This window comes from Enhydra lutris, unplaced genomic scaffold (genome assembly GCF_002288905.1).
Source record: "Enhydra lutris kenyoni isolate GAN:26980312 unplaced genomic scaffold, ASM228890v2 scaffoldscaffold26, whole genome shotgun sequence".
Classification (NCBI taxonomy): Eukaryota; Metazoa; Chordata; class Mammalia; order Carnivora; family Mustelidae; genus Enhydra; species Enhydra lutris.
The window spans coordinates 3209459-3216884 of NW_019154110.1; the positions used below are offsets into that span (position 1 = coordinate 3209459).

The 7426-nt window shown below is 41.5% G+C and overlaps 1 pseudogene; it reads left to right on the forward strand.

The window, feature by feature from the left end:
- The first annotated feature begins 6465 nt into the window (after window positions 1-6465).
- On the forward strand, window positions 6466-7135 carry LOC111151329 (annotated as a pseudogene).
- The last annotated feature ends 291 nt before the right edge of the window (window positions 7136-7426 follow it).

The following is a 7426-nucleotide window of genomic DNA, read 5'->3' on the forward strand; positions in this document are numbered from 1 at the left end:
CAAACACGGAGGACTTGTTTTGGAAGGACCTGTAATTGCTTTGCTTTATTTCTAGATTTACATAGATTCAACTTCATGACTAGTCCTGTTATATCATATTTCCCCCATTCCCTTAATTTTTTATTCTGAAATATCCAAATTGGCTGGATTTCATCATTATGTAGCTTTTACAAAAAGTTTTTTTTTAATTTTTAGAAGACTTTTATTAATTTACTTATTTTTCAGAGGGAGAGAGAGCACAAGCAGAGGGAGGGGCAGAGGGAGAAGCAGGCTCCCTGCTGAGCAAGAAGCTCAATGTAGGACTTGATTCCAGGACCCTGGGATCATGACCTGAGCTGAAGGCAGACACTTAACCAGCTGAGCCATCAAGGCGTCCCTATAAAAAGTATTTCTATATTGCCTTACCTGAGCAAAGTCTAACCATCTGTCGGACTATTTGTTCATTGCCTTCATACACAGGTAGAAATTGGGCTGGGTATAAAATTCTTGGGTCACACTCATTTCTCCTTAAAACTCTGTAAACATTGCTCTATCATTTTCTGGCATGGACCGTTGTGGTAAATAAGTTTGAATCTGGCTTTACCTTTTCCCATTACAAGTGATTTGTGTTTTTTGCCTAGAGATATGTAGGATTATTCACTTGTTCCTCAAGTTTGGTCATTTCATGTGACTATATCATGTTTTTAGACCTCTTGTATTAATTTTTCCTACAACACAGTATATGATTTAAATTTGTAGATTCTGTTCTTCATTTCAGGAAACTACTTTTCTATTTGAATATTTTTATTCTTGATTTGCTCAGCTCTCTACTTCAGGGACACCAAGTATATACATGGTGGATTTCTTTTTTTAAAGATTTTATTTATTTATTTGACAGAGAGAGATCACAAGTAGGCAGAGAGGCAGGCAGAGAGAGAGGAGGAAGCAGGCTCCCTGCTGAGCAGAGAGCCTGATGTGGGGCTCGATCCCAGGACCCTGGGATCATGACCTGAGCTGAAGGCAGAGACTTTAACCCACTGAGCCACCCAGGCACTCCTACATGGTGGATTTCTGTTGTCTTTTCTCAAAGTGTATCATTTCATTTTTTTTTTTTTAAGATTTTATTTACTTGACAGAGAGAGATCACAAGTAGGCAGAGAGGCAGGCAGAGAGAGAGAGGGGGAAGCCGGCTCCCCGCCAAGCAGAGAGCCCGACGTGGGGCTTGATCCCAGGAACCTGAGACCATGACCTGAGCTGATGGCAGAGGCTCCAGCCCACTGAGTCACCCAGGCACCCCAAAGTGTATAATTTCTATGCCTGAAAAATACTATAGAGATGTAAAATGTCTAAGTTTGAGGTGCTGTACCGAAAGTACCATAGGCTGGGTGGCTTACAAACAGAATAATTTTTCTTAGTTCCGGAGGCTACAAAGTCCAAAATCAAGGTGCTGACAGATTCAGTGTCTAGTGAAAGTCCACTTCCTGATTCATAAATGTATTCTCACTGTGTCTTCATGTGACAGAAGGGGCAAGAGGACTCTTTGGGGTCTCTTTTATAAAGGCACTAATCCCATAAGGGCTCTGTCCTCATGACTTTATCACCTCCCAAAGGCCCCACTTCCTAATGCCATCACATTGGGGGTTAGGATTTCAACATAGGAATTTGGGGGAGACAAAAAAAAAGAATTTGGGGGAGACAAAACATCCAGCCTATAACATAAGGATAATCATCATATAGGTATGATCCAAATACAGGAATTTTAATGTTCTTTCTCAGTTCAGGTCTCAGATACTAAAAACTTTGTGGATAGTCTTTAGTGTGTGTATGAATGTGTGTGTGTGTGTGAGAGAGAGAGAGAGAGAGAGAGAGAGTGTGCATGTGAATGTGAGTATATAGTTTTTATATGAAATTATTAAAAAACCTTAAACATGTGCTACATGGGTGCCACTGTTTATAGAAATATCAAAAGGGAGAAAACAACACTTATTTGGGAACAGACTTAACACAAGCTCCAGGCTTTATAAGTATGTGAATGTGTAGTCTCTGATGTAGTAGGCTGAGATAAAAGATAACACAGCAGCCAATTTGTTTTCCAAGAACTACAGAGACTAGCCAATGATTAGAACCAATTTTTATTTAATGCTTAAATAATGCTTGAAAATGATACAAGGCCTGGATGTCTGGGTGGCTCAGTTGGTTAAGTGACTGCCTTCGGCTCAGGTCATGATCCCAGGGTCCTGAGATTGAGTCTAGCATCGGGCTCCCTGCTCAGTGGGGAACCTGCTTCTTTCTCTGCTTGCTGCTCCTTCTGTTTATGCATGCTCTCTCCCTGACAAGTAAATAAAGTCTTAAGAAAAATTAAAAAAACAAAACAAAATGGTAAAGGCAAGGACATAAGTACTTTACACAGCTCATTCAATTTGCACAGTAATTATATAAAATAATTTTTATTAGGTCATAATTTAATAATAGCAGGACTAGGTTTTAGGAGGATTAAATAAATCTCCACAGTTGTGGAGATCTCTACCACTACCACAGTGGTAGAGTGGGTTTGGAATCTGAGTTTCCCAGAGCAGTGCCTCCACTTTAAGCCTCTGGATTTCCTCTCTCACCCATCTTCTGCTATAGTGGGAAGTCCTGAAGGAGAAAGAGAGATGTGTGTGCCTCTAAAGTGTACTCATATTTTAAGAAGTCAAATACGTTGGCTCCCATGAATGCATATTATCTTCACAGCAATATGTTAGAACTGTAAAACATATGGACTGGAAAGCCATTTTTAGCCACTGTCACCCACTCTCTTTATTTCAACTGCTCCTTTGATCTTCTCTCTTAAGGTCCCAAAAGGCACTCAAGTTTGACATGTTTAAAATGAAATTCATTGTTTTCTGTCCCATCAACTTTTTCTTTCTCAGGTCAGTCAGTGATACCTCCCTCCTCTTGCTTTCTATTTTTTTTAATGGCAGATTTAAAAAAAAAAAGAATTTTGTATATTTATTTGAGAGAGAAAGCAAGAGCAGAAGGAGGGGCAGAGGAAGAACCAGACACCCCACTGAGCAGGGAGCCCAATGAGGGGCTCAATCCCAGGGCAGGGCTCGATCCCAGAACCCCAGGATCATGACCTGAGCCAAAGGCAGACGCTTAACTGAATGAGCCACCAGGTGCCCTTCTCCTTGCTTTCAAAATGCCGTTCATTAGTCACCAGAGCTTTTTGCTCTGTCTTCTCATCACTTCATTTTTTTGAATCTGTCCCTTTCCATTCAAAATGTCACCACCCTAATTCATTCTCTCATTACCACTGATCTGGAATGTTGTGAAGCTGAGGTACCTGACTGGTCTCCTGTTTTAACAGCTTTTAGCCCCTCTCTTCCTTTATCTCTTATATAGGCTCAGATTCTCTTTGTAAGCAATGGTTTTCAAATTCTTTTGAGAGCACACCCTCTCAATAAAAATGATTGAGCGTGAATCTCTAGCATATTTATTTATTTCTAAGTAATGTACGTATGTGACTAAACATAGATGAATATTGTAAAATGTGCAGAATACAAATTAAAAGGAAATAGAAGGAAATGAATATTTTTATTTGAATTTTTATTTGATTTCTCAGAGATACAAAACATTTTTGCTCTCTCTATACCTGAATAAATTTCACTGTTTTTGTTTTAATGTAGGCTTAATAATTTGTGACTCAGAGATGCACAAACATACTTCTAACTTTGGTTTATTTTGAAAAAAGGTTTTATTCATCATCATAGCTGAAAAATGATACTCACAAAGTAATGTAGTATTAAAATACACCAAAAATGCATTACTAAATCTGAATATTCATTTCCATCCACCAGTTATGCAAAGTTTTATCAAAATTCAGCCAATAAATTTACTGATGTCAAAGAGTTATTCTTGCAAGCCAGTTAAAGATATTGTAAACTGATGTCTAGAGTATGAATAGTTTAGAGGACTTTGTTTCCAAATTTTTTTAAGCATGATGATAGGTGATGATACAGTTATACCAATTTCAGGAATAACAATGGAAACATTTCCAGGCATCCATTTTCAAAATGGCCTCTCAGTAAAAAGAGTTTCTTTGCAAAAGTAGTTACTTTCACATTGCACCACCCTTTCTTCAAAGATATTGCCTAAATGCATTCATTATTTTAATATCTGTTAGGTAGCATAGTAGTGAAAGTCACTTGTCATAAGAGAAAAGGTCAGGAATTTTATTTTATTTTAAGATTTCATTTATTATTTGACAGAGAGAGACACAGCGAGACAGGGAACACAAGCAGGGGGAGTGGGAAAGGAAGAAGCAGGCTTCCTGTTGAGCAGAGAGCCTGGTGCAGGATGGGACCCCAGGACCCTGAGATGGAGACCTGAGCCAAAGGCAGACACCCAACAACTGAGCCACCCAGGCACCCCAGGAATTTTAGAATATCAGTCTTTTTGTAAGAGAACAAAATGTGTAATTCATCTTTTTTTTAGAAAAAGGGAGAGAGTGCACACATATGTGAGGGTAGGGGTGGGGGCAGAGGGAGATACAGAGAGAATCTTTTTTTTTTTTAAAGATTTTATTTATTTGGCAGACAGAGATCACAAGTAGGCAGAGAGGCAGGCAGAGAGAGAGGAAGGGAATCAGGCTCCCTGTTGAGCAGAGAGCGTGATGCGGGGCTCAATCCCAGGACCCTGGGATCATGACCTGAGCCGAAGGCAGAGGCTTTAACCCACGGAGCCACCCAAGCGCCCCTAGAGAGAGAATCTTAAGCAGAGTCCACAGCCAACACAGAGCCGGACATGGGGCTTGATCTCACAACCACAAGATTATGGCCTATTGCCCCTATGGGGCGCAGTCTGACCTTAGCATCTTAGTTGCCAGGTGTCCTCTTTCCTCAGTGCTTAAGTTTGAGTCTCAGACTTAAAAAAATACATAAAATAAAATAAAATGAAATGAAATAAAAGCAAGTACTACAGAGCTTGCTCCTGGCCTAGTATTGTTCTAGTAAATATATTTACAGAAGAGGAAACAGAGAGATTACATAACTTCTCCAAAGTTAATACCTAATAAGTGATGACGATGGGTGGGTTTGAGTCTACACAATCTAACTCCAGAGCCTGTGCTTACAACACCTGGTTGTTCTACCCTGTGTCCTGCCAGTGTACCATGGCTAATTGTGAAAGGGGTGGAGAGGCATTTCTAAGCCCAACAGCTTTCAGCCAATAGGATGGTCAGGACGACAAGTCCAATACCAAGTTCAATAGGAGGCATCGCTACTTCACAGTAGGTCAGACATTCAAGTCCAGGAACACTGGCATTGATTGGGAGCTGGAATACGAAAGCTTAGGAGTCAGAGATGGTTCGAAAGCTATAGTAACAGACTTTCGCTGACTCCGAGAAAAAGGACCTGGTAGCCAAGAAATAGACTGATCCAAGACTATAAACAGCCACTGGTTCTTAACATTCCTGTGTCCGACACTGTCTTGTTCACTTTATGTTCATTGTTCCTCTAACTCCCACAATGACCCTGTAAAAAAGATACTATTATGTCTTCATTTTCTAGACAAAGAAAACGAGGCTTGGGGCTCCTGGGTGGCTCAGTCTGTTAAGCCTCTGCCTTCAGGTCAGGTCATGATCTCAGGATCCTGGGATCCAGTCCTGCACCGGGCTTTCTGCTCAGTGGGGAGTCTGCTTCTCCCTCTATCCTCTCTCTCTCTCTCACAAATAAATATTTTTTAAAAGCCCCACAAAATATCTATTTAAGAAAAACAAAGAAATGAGGCTCAGAAAACTCAAGTAATTTTCTTAAATGCAATTTCAACACGACTTCCTTCCAACCAGACTGCAGCACCCTTGACCTGCCCCAGTCTTACTCCAAAGGCGGACTGGGAAGCGTCAACAGATCTGAGAGGTAAGCGTAGACATGATCTTGCACCGTCCTTTTTCCAGCTTTGGATTGCAAGCAAGTGACCCAGAAAGCAGGAACTGGTTGTGGTGCCTAGTGGCCGCCTTGGTAGCGGAAAGATCCATTTGCTGGGGCTACGGTTTAGCAGTGGGGCAGTGTCCTGGGCCTCTGGGGAGCACACTCCAGCCTGTGGCATTCAGTGGTTCAGCAGGTATAGTCACAGGATCTTCCTGGACTGATTTATAGTAATATTTAGCTTGTGGTCCTGGTTACTGCTGGAACACCCCTCGTTCTATTTTCTGAGCCTATTTCTCCATCACCCGGTAACATCATTTTAGTAAATTTTCTTTCGCGCTTAAACCACCTAGAGTTAAGTTTCTGCTGCTTGCAACTAAGAACATTGACCCAACAGTGATTAAATTTGCATTTTCATTGCCACCATCCCCATGCACCGCATTTCCCAGAAATTTTAAAAAGAACTAGCAGCTCAGGCCTCCTCGCCACCTTCTCTTGTCACTCACTAATGCCAGGGCCACCTCTAGTTTGCCAAGCCCAGCCAAAGGAGAAGGGGAGTAAGTAAGAAGGTCTTTGTACCATGGCTGTACCAAAGTCTACTGCCTGCCAATGGACCTGTGGTAAAGCACCAAAGAAGCAACCTGCTACGAAAGCCACATGCAAGAGTGTGCCTCTACTGGAACGGTGAAGAAACCTCATCACTACAGGCCTGGTACTGTAGCACTCTGTGGAATTAGACATTATTAGAAGTTCATTGAACTTTTTTATTTCTAAATTTTTTTTTCTAAAAGATTTTTTAATTTCTTTTTTTTCTATTTTATTTCTTTTTTTTTAATTTCTAAAGATTTTATTTATTTGTCAGAGAGAGAGAGAGAGAACAAAAGCAGGCAGAGTCAGAAGCAGCCTCCCCACTGAGCAAGAAGCTCTATGTGGGACTCAATCTGAGGACCCAGGGATCATGACCCGAGCCGAAGGCAACCACTTAACCGACTGAGCCACCCAGGTGTCCCACCATTGAATTTCTGATCCACAAACATCCTTTCCAGAATCTGGTGTGATAAATTGCTCAGGACTTCAAAACAGACCTGCACTTCTGGAGTGTAGCTATCCATGCTTTGCAGGAGACAAGCGAGGCCTATCTGATGGGCCTCTTTGAAGACACCAACTTGTGTACCCCTCATGCCAAGCATATAACAATTATGCCAAAAGACATCCAACTAGCACCTGGCATATGTGGAAAACATGCTTAAGAATCCACTGTTGATGTGGGGCAACCAGGTAGCTCAGTCAGTTAAGCATCTGACTCTTGATTTCAGCTCAGATCACGATCTCAGGGTCGTGGGATCAAGCCCCACATCAGGCTCTGCACTCAGCACAGAGCCCGCTTGTCCCTCTCCTCTGCTCCTCTCCCCCTTGCTCGTGCTCTCTTTCTGTCTCTCAAACAAAAGACTTGAGCGGACATTTTTCCAAAGACGATGTACACACGGCCAATAAGCACATGACAAGATGTTCAACATTGTTATTCACAAGGGAAACACATA